The sequence below is a fragment of the Triturus cristatus genome, chromosome 11 (assembly GCF_964204655.1).
Source record: "Triturus cristatus chromosome 11, aTriCri1.1, whole genome shotgun sequence".
Taxonomy (NCBI): domain Eukaryota; kingdom Metazoa; phylum Chordata; class Amphibia; order Caudata; family Salamandridae; genus Triturus; species Triturus cristatus.
In genome coordinates this window covers 978,341,855-978,357,435 of record NC_140594.1, presented here as the reverse complement: position 1 = coordinate 978,357,435, position 15,581 = coordinate 978,341,855, and positions in this window count along the sequence as shown.

Sequence of the window (15,581 nt, the reverse complement as noted above, 5' to 3'; positions counted from 1 at the left end):
AGGACTCCTTACTCTTTAAGGGGATTTAAACAGAGGAGAAAAGCCACGTCTTGAGGCTCTTTCGGAACTTAATGAGGGTGGGGGCAGTTTTTATATGCAAAGGGAGGGTGTTCCATAATTTAGCAGTGGCTGTAGTGAAACACCTATCTCCCCAAGTGGCTTTTTTTGTCCGAGGGACAGACAGCAGAAAGGTTGTAGAGGATCGAAGTGTTCTGCTATGCTCCAGTGGATGGAGAGCCATTTTTAGGAACTTAGGCCCTGGATAGTTCAGGGTCTTGTAGGCTATGCAAAGAGCCTTGAATTTTATTCGGCTCCTGATGGGTAGCCAGTGGAGCTCTTTGATGTGATGGGATACTGATGCGAATTTGGGGATAGAAAGTAAAATTCTTGCGGCCGCATTTTGAACAGTTTGGAATTTATTGAGGACTCCTTCTTGCGCATTAAGAAGCAAAGAGTTACAGTAGTCCGTTTTTGAAAACACTAAAGTACTGATAAGTGTTTTACCGGCTGACTGTGGTAGATATGGAAGAAGTTTCTTGATCTTTTTGAGTGTATAAAATGCAGATGATAAGACGGCATTTGCGTGATGGTGGAAGGTCAGTTTGTTGTCGAATATGACTCCCAGGTTGCGGACCTTAGTCACCGGTTGGGGGGGGAGTCCCAGCTCCGGTGGCCACCATTTTGGGGACCATGCTGGTTTCAAGCTCCCGAATGTCATCACCTCCGTTTTGTCGGAGTTAAGCTTGAGGCAATTTGATGACATCCAGGAGCCTATTGCCTTCATGCCCTCCTGGAAGTTGGCTGACACGCTAGCTCCGTTATTGTACACCGACAGCACTAGTTGCGTGTCATCGGCGTATGTTGTCAGGGCAATGCCATAGGATTTTATCACCCTCGCAAAGTCCGATACATAGATATTAAAAAGCGTCGGACTTAGCGAGGAGCCCTGTGGAACGCCACAGGGGAGAGAGAAGGTTCGGGAGGTGAAATTGCCCATTTTGACAGTCTGCTGCCGATTGGCGAGGAACGAAGCAATCAGGTCTTTAGCTGTTCCTCCTATTCCCAGAGCTGCGACACGGTCGATCAAGGTAATATGATCGACCGTGTCAAATGCAGCGGAGAGATCTAGGAGTATCAAGACAGCTGCTCCTCCCTTTTCCATGGTTATTCTGATTTCGTCCGCGGCTTTCAGTAGTGCCGTCTCTGTCCCATGTCCCTGCCTAAAGCCGAACTGTGTATCATCTGGCAAATTGTTGTCATTGATGTATTTTGACAGCTGCAAGTTCATGGACTTTTCAAAAATCTTTGCTGGAAATGGGAGACAAGCGATCGGTCTGTAGCTTGCTGGGAGAAGAGGGTCTAGCGTTGGTTTTTTCAGTAGTGGCCTTATGATCGCTTCTTTCCAGACTGAAGGATATATTCCTGTTGCGAACATTGCGTTGCATATGGTGGATAGTGAAGGGGAAATTGCTTCCGGTATGCGGTTAAGAATAGACGGGGTACATGGGTCAAGGGGAGAGCCGGATTTAGTACTGGCTACTAGACATTGAATATAGTCTTTATCTACGGGGTTAAAAGACAATAGAGTTGATGGAATGCTAGTAGTAGGAAGAATCGCAGAAGGTAGGGGGGTAGTTCGTGAAAAAGTCTGGAAGATGGAACTAACTTTCTCCTCAAAGAACCTGGCCAAGGCATCAGTCAGTGGTTGAGAAGCCTCTAAGGGCGGCGTCGGGGGGTTGGATAGGGTGGTGACTACCCTGAATAGTTCTCCTGACGAGTTTTTTGCCTGATTGATCTGAGTGATGAAGTGATGGCTTTTCTCGGTGGTTATCGCTCTTTTGTAAATAGTAAGGGCATTTTTGTAGTTGGATTTGTCTACCGGGTTATAGTTGCGACGCCATTGTCTTTCAAGGTTCCTGCAAAATTGTTTGTGCATACGTAAAGCTTCAGTGAACCATGGGGCTGAAGGTGTAGGTCTATTTCGATGTGATGATTTAGGTGGGGCTAATTTGTTACAGGCCATGTTTATGTTGGTCAAGTAATTAGAGGATGCTTTGATAGGATCAAGCTCAGTGGGGTCAAATTTATCCTGTATCATCTCTGCTAATTGTGATACATCAGTGTTTTTCCAATCTCTGAATGTTGAACGAGCTGGTGCAATGGAATTAGATTTAATATAATTTGTTTGTACTGTAAAACAAATAGCAGAAAGGTTCCAAGGGTTAACCCTACCCACTTTTGCAGCAGTTCCCGTAAACCCTATTACAAACAAATCCATAGTACCCGTGAAGAGCTCATCTGCCCACCCAAGAGGTGTGTCTAGGAAAATGGGCAACCCCTCCACTGTGGTCACTCAAAACTAGTTGTGGGGCAGCTCTGGGATCCCAGTGGGTTTGGAGCCAGGCTGGCTGGAAAGACAAATGGGAGGCAGGTCCAGGTGTGAGCTACAGCTGCCAGTGACAGGCTAGGAATCTTTCAAAGTTCCTGGGAATATCCCAGATGGTTATCCTGCCAGAGGAAAAAATCATCTCCCCACACCCAATGACTTTGACTTATCTCTGGGAGCCAGTACACATCTCATCAAGGGGCTATTCAGCCTCTGAGTGACAATTGGAAGCTCATGCAAATGGGCTTCTGGGTGCTTTAAGCAGGTTAAAGGTGACTTTTTAAATGTATCTTTTGTGAAATATCTGTTAAAAATCCAATCACACCGGTCATAACATTTTTATTTTGAGTAGCTATTGGGGTATGCACCCCTCATTTTTCATGGGCTACCTTAACTTTTATGTTCGAGGAAATTCACAATCTTATCAAATTTGTTTACACGTTTTTCAAAATTTCACAAAAAGAAATTTCGAAATTTCACACCTGGCATTGTGTGCCTGAGGGGACAAAGACTACATCACTTAAATAAAGGGTAAAGTAATGGGAAGCTGAACATGTCTTGACTTTCCGTTTTCTTTCTTTGGCTTGTATTTCCCATTTGGTCCTTCGCGATTGAACTAAAAAGCGATCTGAAAAGGAGCAAAATCAGAGCATGCATTATAAAAAATTGTGAAATAGGAAGAGGTTTAGCTTGGATTTGCTTGCAGTAGTAGTGTGATTATTGGGGAATTTGGTTTGAATAGAGTCAATGCATGGAAACTATTCAGTATGTGTGATGGCTAAAAAGATTGGCAGAAATATTTCAAAATCTATCTTTTCTGAATAACCGAGACAAGTAATCTTTTTATGCTTTTAACCAAGCAAGCTTATTTTGAAATCGCATGTTACACTCTCCACTCCCTCGTTCTTTCAGGCTGTGTCTGAATGTGCATTTGAGAGTTTATTTCTGTTTTGATGATACTCCATCCTTTCCAGAAATCTGATGCAATTGACCACTCACAGTATCATTACAGGTTACTACCTGCCCCCTTTTAATCTCCACGGATCCTTTAAACAGTGAGGAGCCGCGGCCAGGGCGACTGACTCCGGAATCAGAGGATCACGGTTCGATCCCCAGCGCCGGTGGCCGTTTAGCCCAGCACCATGTGACTCTGGGCAATAGCTTGCTTAATATTCCCGACGGCCCCCAGCGCCTAGAGACCCTTACGGGTGATTGTTCGCGCTTTACAAATGTGGATTATTATTAAGCCTGTTTTATGTATTTGCCACCGTCAATCACTGGAAATATCAAACAGGAAGTTCGAAGCTTTACAAATGTCCATTCAGGCGGCTTCGCAATGGCCCAAATCAGAATATAAAGGGACAATGAAATGTATGGGTATGAAAGTCTAGCACTTATAATAAAACAAGGACACGTGATTAATAGCCCTTCCAAATCGAGCGATGCCGATGTTGTTAATGCGCACGCTGCATGTTCTCATTGCTACACGGTCCATGGTTCATTGTCCCATGCATTCACATAAGCTGGCCACATGGGTGCCACCCTGTTCTAGGACCCTGTCTTTCATCTACTGTTATGGACCGTTTTCATTGAAAGTGTCTTTTTGGAAATGCAATTTGGTTTTCAGTAGGGCTTTCTGTTCCCCATGTAGGGGGTCATGATATACATAATTTATAAAGCAAATAGGAATCTGCTCTAAGGACCTCTTGTGTGACAATATGGACGTTGGCTTTTAATGCCCATTTTCAAAAAAATGTTAAAGAAGAAACGTGGCACACGATGGGGTCCACATTTGTTCAGAATATGCAAATAAACTGATCTGTGTCTGTGCGTCACAGAAATCAGCAGGTCGTCGCTCGGGCACTCTGAAAAGCCTCGGTGGACGATGTTTAGCTACAAATGATGCAGAAAGTCAGCATTGTGCACAGAGTAAACATTCTCAATTAGAGTGAAAGCAGGATTTTTTTGCTGAATCTCTCATTTCAAAGGACTCACCTTGCTTTAAAACTCGTGCAGCAGCAGGTGAGATATGCTTCACTGTGTTAAATACATTTTTTATGATATAACGTTGCACAAACCCCAACAAAATTAAGAGATTAAAAAGAACCGTGCTTCGGGAATATTTCGAAGGCCACCTCAAAATACTAATGCTGTTTTCACAATGCCTCTACTGTGTGAAGAAGAACTCTGTTCCTAATTCTAGAAATGGCAGTGCCATTAGTTATTGACTACAAGAGTGTTAAGCCCATCCATACTTAGGGTCAGTTTTACTAAGCCCTTTTGTCGCAATTGCGTCACCTTAGGCGACACAAGGCAATGCAAGGTATTAAGTGAGATTTACTAAACCAGCAAATGGCTGTGTGTGGCTTAGTGAATCCAGAGCATCTCAAGGTAGCGCATATCACTATCTTTCGTTACCTTGCGTTAAGAAGGCGTTCCACAGGTGGAGCATGGGCATTCCCCTGAATCCACCCATGGATTTTGACGGATTCCCAGATTTACTAAGGGTAGTAAACCTGCGATAGTGTCCCAATGGTGCACCTCCCAGACCAAGGCATAACGAGGAGAAATATCTTTACTTCTCCTCGTTTTTTCCTCTTTCTATGTGTGCTGCAATCTACAGGCTAAGGACTAATGAATTAAGTGAAATATGCCAGGAAGATGGTGATACTTATTAGTCCTTAGCCCGTATTTCCACTATATTGAGCATGACCACAAGCTTTTCCGCCATTCAGACGCATGCATAACGTGTGCATGCATTAGTTCGACACTCTCTCCTTGCATCTGGAGCACTTGTATGTGATCGACTGCACATTACGACACCACAAGCTGAATGAGAAACCCCTCTCCTTACGATTCACTTGCATCGGCATACCCTTTCTCCAATAGTTTTTAAGATCATTATTAACTGCTTTCTCTAAAATCTTTTTTGTTTCTGTCATTTCTTCCTTTCCAGCCATCCTTTACTCAGGCATGTAGACACACTGTCCTGATGATGATCCCAATATTTCTCAAACAGGATCGAAACGTCATCGACCATATGTACTCCGTAAACACTTTACCAATGCATATTATTTTTGTGTAACGGTGTCTCACAATATTGCTGCTTGCCCCAAATCAAATATCTAACATGCAAGCTAACCGCTCTGCCTGAGCTTTCCTGTTTGTTTTTTGTCTTTTTTTGTATTTACACCAAGTGGGACGCAGGTTTGTGTCCCACTTCATTGTTTCGATTTTACGTTCTCAGAATTTAAAATATATCTGTTTGGCTGGACAGCTTCAAATATAGCGCTGATTATGGTTCTATATTCATTTTTCAGAAAAATCCATTGTCATTGTCTAGGGACCACTGTGTTTAAAACTCATGACTACTCAAGGTCCCTGACCAATCTGATTTGGATCCCTTGTCCTTTATAACCGCATTTATATATATATAGCAATCCATATGGTATTTCTTCTGAAGAAGCTGCAAGCACAAGCCTATTTTGTTGCCAAATCCCTGCCACCCTTCAAGTGAAACAATAACATTCTAAACAGCGGAGATGTCTTGGAATATATTTTATGTTTTGAGGCAATCGTTGGTTGGAGATTTCAGTTGTCACATTGGTGGTTGATTGTCGGTTCCCCGGTACATGGAAGGGCCAATGGGCGTTTTGTCATCCAGGATGGAAAAAGCAAAGCGGAACACAGAAAGTTTGCCACATCAGGGACTCCACAGTGCAGCACCCTCTCACTGCTCTAACGTAGAATATTTTCTGCCAACCTACCATTTTGCAAAATGAAAGTCCCACTTCTACACCTACTGGTCTGATGTAGAGCTGTATCTGAATATTTTTCAGAACCAATTAAAACTTTCCATATTTACACAGCTTTAGTCCAGATTCACATACATTTGACCACAGTTTGGTCTTCTATGCTTCAAATACAGAAAATCATATTGGAGCTACCACAGATTACAGGAAATCCTGTCTATAACATCACTATTCTAGCATTAAAACAAAAGCATCTTGATAAAATCAACAACTAGCTGCATATTCGACCCAAGCCATTGCTGAACCCGGAACTAACATTCCACTGTACATGCCACTATATTTGGTCATTCTTCCTGCAGGCCTCACTTTTTCTTTGTAGTGCAAATTGGGAAATCTAAGATGGCGGATAAATGCTTTTACAGGCACATGATAACCACTTCTCATTTGTGCTTGATGAAGCTGTTTGAGTTCCCTTTTACAGACAGTATTTTAACTCTGCTAACCTTCTTCACACTCCTCATGGTTTCCCACTCCTCATTGGTAGTCTCCTTCTTCTCCTTTAACAAATCATTTTGATCCACATAGACTCATGAAAGTCACGTACAACTTTGTTTACATTCTGTTAGGTCAGCCTGGACCTCATACGTTGTCAAAAGGGCATGATCACAATTCAAATAATGCACAGCCCTCACTGTTTCTGCGTAACCTCACTCTTACTCGTTTTCCGCTGCGCAGTTTGTATGTAGTTCGGCTTGACCACATTTCCACTCCCCTTAGTCTTCCAAATCTTATACCTCTGACAGTAATTGACAATACAATTATAAAAACACATTTTCATTCTGCTTTAACCCCTTGGCTGTAAGACCTTTCCCCCTAGAATGCTGAATCCCATTTTGAATATTTGGGGTAGGTCGCGCTTAAGCATCTGTGGCACATTTACATCCTTTCCTCCAGCATAGTGGGAATTTTAAAGGTACCCAGGGGTTGTGGGTTCCCCTGCAGTGGACAGAGAAAATAAGCAAAATATAGCTACAGTTTTAGCTTTTTGTGTGGAAAATATGAAAAAAGTGCTCTGTAAAAAAATATGTTTTTCTCTCCTAAAAATGGCATCAACAAAACATTTGCTGTGCTAAAGTCATCATTTTCCCTGCTTTCAGGAACATGAAGAGTTGAATTGAAAAATTGAAAAACCTATTTTTTACCACAGTTTTGACATTTTACTATTTTTTGTACTTTCAACCTAGTTCCAGTTTGATGAAACTACTTTGAAGCCCATGAGTGATCCTGGTGAGCTATAGAATTCTGAAAAGTAGACAAAATTCCAACATCATCATGGGGTCATTTGTGTAGATTTCGTAAGGTTTTCCCAAAGAAACTAACTGTCGAAATAAAATATTTTGAAAATTAGTAGGACAAATCATCCATTTCTGAGAATATATTCATATGTTACTTCTCATCACGGTGGACGATTTATAAAAGCAATATACCATTACATCTGCTAGAGCATTCTGGTTGCGGGAATATATAGGGTGTGTGGGTCTTCCAAGAACTCTAAGTACCCAGAGCCAGTAATTGAGCTGCACATTGCAATGGATTTCATTGTGTACCAGGTATAGAGCAATTCATGTTGTAAAATATAAAGAGTGAAAAATAGGTATCAAGGAAACCTATGTTTTTCTGAAATGGGCACAAAATATGGAGTTTAGAAACAGTGATTATTTGCACATTTCTGGATTGAAGGGTACCTATACCAGCATGTGAATTGGAGGGAATTTTTCATAATGTCTTCTTTCTGACACACTGCCTTACATTTGAAAGGTACAAATGAAGAGAAATACAATTAATAATAGCACTTCTTCTACTATTCTATGTTCCCTAAGTCTCCCGAAAAAACATGCACCACACTTGTGTGGACAGGACTTCTGCCCTTGATAAGAAAGGGCCCAAAATGCAACATGAGCCCATCACATTTTTCCACTTAAAACTGACCCTTTTTTTCAATGTGGCTGACTGTGGATTTTGGGATCTAGCTTACTTAGCAGGCACCTAAGGAAACCTAGCAAACCTGCACATTTTTCTAAACTAGACACTGGGGAATCCAGGTCAGGGTGACTTGCATGGCTTTCACCATTTTTTCCTACCCAGAAGCCCTTGCAAACCACAAACTTTGACTTTAACAAATTTTTCTCACATTCCTTTGCTGGAAAGTTCTGGAATCTGCAGGGAGCAACAGACTTCCTACCACCTATCATTCCCCCAATCCTCCTGATAACAATTGTACCACACGTTTGTGGGTAGGGCTAGTGGCCTGGACAGGAAAGGTGCCAAAATGCAACATGATGCATCACATTTTTCCACTGAATACTGACCGATTTCTTGTAATGTGGCTAGCTGTGGATTTTGGGACCTAGTTCAGCTGACAGATAGGGAAACCTAGCAAACCTTCAAATTTTTGCAAACTAGACACCCAGAGGAATCCAGGATGGGGTGACATGCATGGCTCTCACCAGGTTTTCCTACCCAGACGCCCTTGAAAATCTCAACCTTTGATTAAAAAAACCCACAGTCCTCACATTTCTAGGATGGAAAGTTCTGGAGTCTGTAAGGGTCAACAAATGTCCTACCACCTACCATTTTAGCAAGTTTCTCAATTAAAATAGTACCTCACTTGTGAGGCTAGGCCTAGTGCCCACAACATAAACAGATCAGAAAAAGGCCAATGAGTGTCCCTTTGCGAGAACTCCCATTGACCTTAGTTTGATCCGTTCCTGTCATGAGCACTAGGCTCACCGGCACAAGTGTGGCAGCTATTTATCAGGATAAGTGGGGGAAGGCTGTGTGGTAGGAAGTTTGTGGATTACTTCTGATTCTGGAGGAATACATAACAGAAATGCGCTAAAAAAGTGCGCTTTTAGGCAAATTGTTTTCAGGGCATTGTGGGTAAGAACACTTTGTGGGACCCAGAGGAGGCCCACCACCCTGTACTCACCAGCTACCCATTTTGATGATTTTGCACACTGCGTTTTAGACCCTGACCTTTTGTGGGCACTAGGCCTACCCACTCAGGTGAAGTACCATTTTTATCAGGAGACATGTGGGAATTCATGGTGGCAGGAAATTTGCCCATCACTGCAGAATCCAGTACTTTGAGGTACAGATATGTGAACAAATGGTGTGTTTTAGCCTATGTTTGAGGATTGCAGGGGCTTCTGTGTAAGAAAAGGTTGTGAGATCCATGCAATACACACGATCCTGGAGTCCCCATGGTATCTAATTTATGAAAATATCTGGAGTTGGTAGATTTTCCCTAGAAACAATGTACAACCTGACAGAAAAGACAAATATCATTGCACCATCATCAACTACTTGTGTTCACGTGCATACTGGTTAGATTTGGCACAAGGATGAGTAAAAAGTTCAAAATGTAAATTTTATGAACAAAAGATTTCATGAAAATTAAAATATGGAAATCACTGTTAAAAAGATAATTATATAATACTGATCCAGTCATTCTCAGCTCATGAGCTGTAAAGCCACAACAATGCACCAACCGCTTTACAGGCCTTAAACACACCTTTACGTGTTACACACACAAAGCCATTCCCACCGTCCAGCTGCAGGCCCTGCACATTATAACACTCACCTCAACAAACAGTGTCATTCAAGTGCTAATCACTTTCATATGTCCATAGGACTGTTACAGCAATCAGTGTGTGGACTAACGTTTGGCTGCCAGTTTGTGTGTAGTGACCGGCAGCAAATCACTAAACACACCACCTGCCAAATGCCAGTTCACACACACCACCAGCCAGATGCCAGCCACACACACCACCATTCAGACGCAAGTTCAGAAACAGCAGTCACACTGCGTGGCAGCTGGCAGAATGTGTGGACTGGTGTTTCGGTGAAGGTGTGTGTAGTGACTTGCTGCTGATCACTACACACACACTGGCAGCAAAACACAAATACACACGCCGCCAGGCAGCTGCCAGCAACACACACTGCCAGTCAAGTGCTACTGAGACATCACCATGAAGCTCCACACCACCTTCATTTCTAAAATACTCCTATAAAGAACAGATTACACACTCAAAGCACAGACAGGAAAAAATAAAACAGCCAACTAAAAGGTTTGTCAAATAGAAAGAACCAACAAATTAGTGAAATACCAACTATGGACATGACTGCATACACAACAGGTGTAACTAAGCACATCAAACTTTTGCCAACCACCCATCTAAACAGAAAACATATAGCAATACAGACCACAGTGAGTTCCTTTTTACTGTCATGGTTGCTCCCAGTACTTGAGTTGTCTATGGTACAATTTAAAACATATGGACCCACGCAGGCCAGGATAAGGACACTGGGGGCAGTACATTTGACTCTCCTTTCATACTATTCTTTGGACCCAGACTCTACATCTCAACAAGGAATGTATTTTTTGGGTGTTGGAGGAATGTATTCAGGAAAGAGGTGATTTTTCAATCTAGCCACATACTTCACCACTCCATCTCTAGGAACACTTGCTTGCTCAGCTGCAACAAGGCAGCCTATTAAAGGCTTCTGAAATGGTACGAAAGTCATCTTGGATTCTGGAGAAGGATCTTTGAAAACAATATAAGCATTGAAGGATGCTAAATACAATAGATGAAAAGCCAACTTCTTGTACCAGATATAGGACTTTCAAACAGTATGGTATCCATCGCTGCTCGAGTAGATCAAAGACTCAAACCTTTGATCTACTCTATCAACACCTCCCATGTGCTTGTTGAAGTGTAAATTGCATACTGGTTTGCCCACTTCTGCAACCTGACCCCAAACAGTCCCGGGCACTACTTCAATCATGAATAGTTTCAGCATGTGGACATCTAATCTATCAGAAAACTTCACAGCAATGAGTTCATTAGTATGCAAGGCACAGGTCTGTCCCATTTTAAGTATTTTATACACAAGCTCTTTATGGTAACCTCTATGGTTAGAGCAGATCGCCCAACTTGCCACAGTGCCAACTCTGAACAATTATTTAAATAATTGCACGCCTGTGTAGAAATTGTCTACGTACAAATGGTGACCCTTGTTAAAAAGTGATCTGGCAAGTTCCTACACAATTTTCTCACCGACTCCAAAAGAGAGGTGGGCAATGAACTCAGCTCTGCTGGCTGGGCTTGGGAAGTTTTTTTCCACACTGTGCTCCATGGAGTTCGGCATAAACTCTGCCTCCCGCATAGCATGGCAGAGTTTCTCGGCACCGGCCCACCCCAATATAATCTCTGCATCATATGCTCTACTTAAATAAAGAAAAGCACTGGCCCCGGTTGGTATATGCATCAGCACTGCTGCCTGTTTCTCCAATGGCCGCCACCTATTGCACATGTGCAGTAGGAATGCCTGGCCGGTCTGTTACAATGGGAGTGAGTAGCAACATTATGATGCTCCCTTGCTGAAGTTCATCCTCTGTTGCTCGCGTTTGCATCATAAGACAGCAAGATGGCTGCGGGTGCAGTGGATGCTGCTGCGGGTGAGACTGCTAACTGTGTTGGTGGGATGCAGTTGGATGCCACAGGTACTCACATCGGGCTCTCCTGCTAATTTCTGCTGCCACCACCTAGCACCGCCGAGGCCCTTCTTCAGAGCATTTGGTCTGTGAGGACGGGCTGCAGCCAGCACAAACTTTGTAGGTTGTTACTTGCTTCTCCATTGTCATGCAAAGCAGTGGAAGGGTCGCAGGGGTCCTTTGGATTTAGAAAGGCATGTCCTTGCTTGAACGTCTCATTGAACTGCATTGGACTGCGAGATTTCACAGTATCAGAGACAACACCAATTATCACAAAATGATTCTAGAACCAAGGTAGACAGTGAACCCCCTCCCATTTTAGGACCATTGGAGGACTGTAATTACCCCATAATGCTGAAAGTGTGCCAGCTCCCCATGCCCCCTATGACTTTCGCTGCCCGTTCTCAACAGATGTGACGGTGCCGCTGGTCCTCTGAGTATCATCGTCCCATCTTTTGTGTCTGCTGAGAGATCTGTGCTGCTGACTGAACAAGTTGCTCTTGGTGCTGAGTACCCTGCTTTGATGCTCCGAAGCCGGAAGTAATAATGTCAAAGCGCTTAGCAGACGATCCATTATCTTTCCTGCTGGGAAACAATAGAGCCATCAAAGCTGCTCTGCATCTAATGAGTCTGTTGTGGATGTGCCCGACATAATTCGATGGTTTAATTAACCACTTGCCCAGAGATGATTTTCCAAGCAGCTGTATGGTTTGCACAACAGAGTGTTTGTGTTTCTGGTGCGGGCAGAGTGTAAACAATGAGTTTGCCATTGGCTCCGAACATGGAATTTACAAAGCAGCCTTGTATTGGAGGGCTTGCTTGCCTTCTGCCAAGTCTATTGTGGGTTACTGTGACAACAGCTGCAAGCAGCCATGAGGGTACAGATGCATAGCATCCAATCACTTCACAGTTTATTTTATTTACGTTGACGTGCCATCAGGTGGCTAAAATAGCATTTCCAATGTAGTCGCAAGTTTTGAATTATGCAGAGTGGAACTCCGTGAAATTCCAGAGCTTTTTTGCAGCTCAGGGGAATTCCGCCTAGTGCAGCTGCGAGAGCTCCCCCCCACACCTACTCATAAAGTGGAAGGACAACCAGGGGAGTCAGTTGAAGAATCCCTACCAGTGCACACCCTGAAAGGACATGTATATCCAGAGGCACCTTCACAGAGAACATACAGCTTAATACCATAAGGTGCTCTCTTGCTGTTAATGTATTGTGTGAAAACCAAACTCCTGTTGAACAAGATCAGAGACTCAACAACAGATACATTTTTCCATGGAACAGAGATCTACTAAATGGTCAAGTACAGGCCAAATCTTGAAGAGACGCTCACACTCAGGGTAATCTTGTGGCAATGTTGTAGCATTATCCACAAAATACAGTATCCGGTACAGAAGCAAATACCAATCTTGACTCATAGTTGCTGGAAATATCACAATTGCCATCATGAGACTAGTAGACCAATATAAAGACAGTGATGGCTTCCATACCAATCACCTCAGCAAAGTTAAACCTCAGAACTACTTCATCACATGGAGATTTATGGGAGTCCAGCAGGTAGCTCTGGAGTGGGCCTTGAGTGTGGAATTGTTGTCCCTCGAAAACTGTTCTGCCTACAAATGAATCTGCTCAACAAAATCATCTAAAAACAAACCATCAATAAACAGTTGGAAAAAATTGTTAGGCGACAAGCTCTCTATATTGACTCTACTCCCTGAAATACCACTAAAGCCTCCCTGAAATACCACTAAAGCAGTGGTGGCTCGCAAAGGTAACGCTGTGGGGCGGGGAGGCAGGGTGGGGGCGGGGCTGGGTCAGGGTAGTGGAGTCCGACATAGATGATGATGTTTGAACTGGGGTGGCGAAGTGAGCTAAAGAATGGTGATGGATTCAACCCAGATCTGTGACTTCGAGTGAGTGTCTGAAAGGTTTCATCACTCTGTCCATCCTCTCCTTGTATTAGTTTTGTTCACCCTACGTTCGGAGGGTATGGCCAGACGTGGGTCCCTTGCTCACTTTGCCACTGGATTCAAGCTAGCCTGGCTGATGAGGGGTGTTACCCCGAAATTGATCCCAGGATGCTTGCTTTTGGTCCAAGGAAGACATGGCTTGGCAGTTCGGGCTGGACTGTTCCCATGATGCACAGGGTCAAAGCTGATTTGCACGAAGTGAGCCAAAGAATGATGATGGATTCAACCCAGATCTGTGACTGGGGGTGAGTGTCTGAAAAGTTTCTGCCCTACGTCCATCATCTCCTTGTGTTTGCTTTGTTCGCCCTAAGTTGTAAGGGTATGCCCAGACATGGGTCCCTTGCTCACTTTGCCACTGGAGTCAAGCTAGCTTGGCTATGAAGGGTGTTACCCCTATACCAGTCCCGGATGCTTGTTTCTGGTCCAGGGAAGACATGGCTTGGCAGTTTGGGCTGGACTGTTCCCATGAGGCACAGGGTCAAGACTGATTTACTTATAGCTATGTCTGAACTGGGGTGGCAAAGTGATCTAAAGAACGATGACGGATTCAACCCAGATCTGTGACTAGGGGTGAGTGTCAGAAAAGTTTCAGCACTCCATCCATCATCTCCTTGTGTTTGCTTTGTTCGCCCTAAGTTGGCAGGGTATGCCCAGAGGTTGGTCGCTTGCTCACTTTGCCACTGGATTCAAGCTAGCCTGGCTGATGAGGGGTGTTACCCCAAAACCCATCCCAGGATGCTTGTTTCTGGTCCAGGGAAGACATGGCTTGGCAGTTCCGGCTGGACTGTTTCCATGAGGCAAAGGGTGAAGACTGATTTGCATATAGCTATGTCTGAACTGGGGTGGCAAAGTGAGCTAAAGAATGATGATGGATTCAACCCAGATCTGAGACTGGGGGTGAGTGTCCAAAAAGTTTCAGAAGTCTGTCCATCATCTCCTTGTGTTTGCTTTGTTCGCCCTAAGTTGGCAGGGTAGGCTCAGATGTGGGTCCCTTGCACACTTTGCCACTGGATTCAAACAAGCCTGGCCGATGAGGGGTGTTACTCTGAAACCACTCCCAGGATCTTTGTTTCCAGTCAAGGGAAGACGTTGCTTGCCAGGTCGGGGTGGACTGTTCCCATGAGGCACAGGGTCAAGACTGATTTGCGTATAGCTATGTCTGAAATGGGGTGGTGAATGTTGGATTCAACCCAGATCTGTGATTGGGGGTGAGTGTCTGAAAAGTTTCAGCAGTCCGTCCATCATCTCCTTGTGCTTGCTTTGTTTGCCCTAGGTTGGCACGGTATGCCCAGACGTTTGTCCCTTGCTCTTTTTGCCACTGGATTCAAGATAGCCTGCCTGATGAGGGGTTTTACCCCGAAAACGGGCCCAGGATGCTTGTTTCCGGTCCAGGAAAGACATGGCTTGGCAGTTCGTGCTGGACTGTTCCCATGAGGCACAGGGTCAAGACTGATTTGCATATAGCTATGTCTGAACTGGGGTGATGAAGTGAGCTAAAGAATGATAATGGATTCAACCCAGATCTGTGACTGGGGTGAGTGTCTGAAAAGTTACAGCACTTTGTCCGTCATCTCCTTGCTTTTGCTTTGTTCGCTTTAATTTGGCAGGGTATGCCCAGACATGGGTCCCTTGCTCACTTTGCCACTGGATTCAAGCTAACCTGGCTTATGAGGGATGTTACCCCGAAACCAGTCCCACGATGCTTGTTCCGGTCCAGGGAAGACATGAGTTGGCAGTTCAGGCTGAACTGGTCCCATGAGGCATAGGGTTAAGACTGATTTGCATATAGCAATGTTTGAACTGGGGTGGCGAAGTGAGCTAAAGAATGATGATGGATTCAACCTAGATCTGTGACTGGGGGCGAATGTCTGAACAGTTTCAGCACTCCGTCCATCATCTCCTTGTGTTAGCT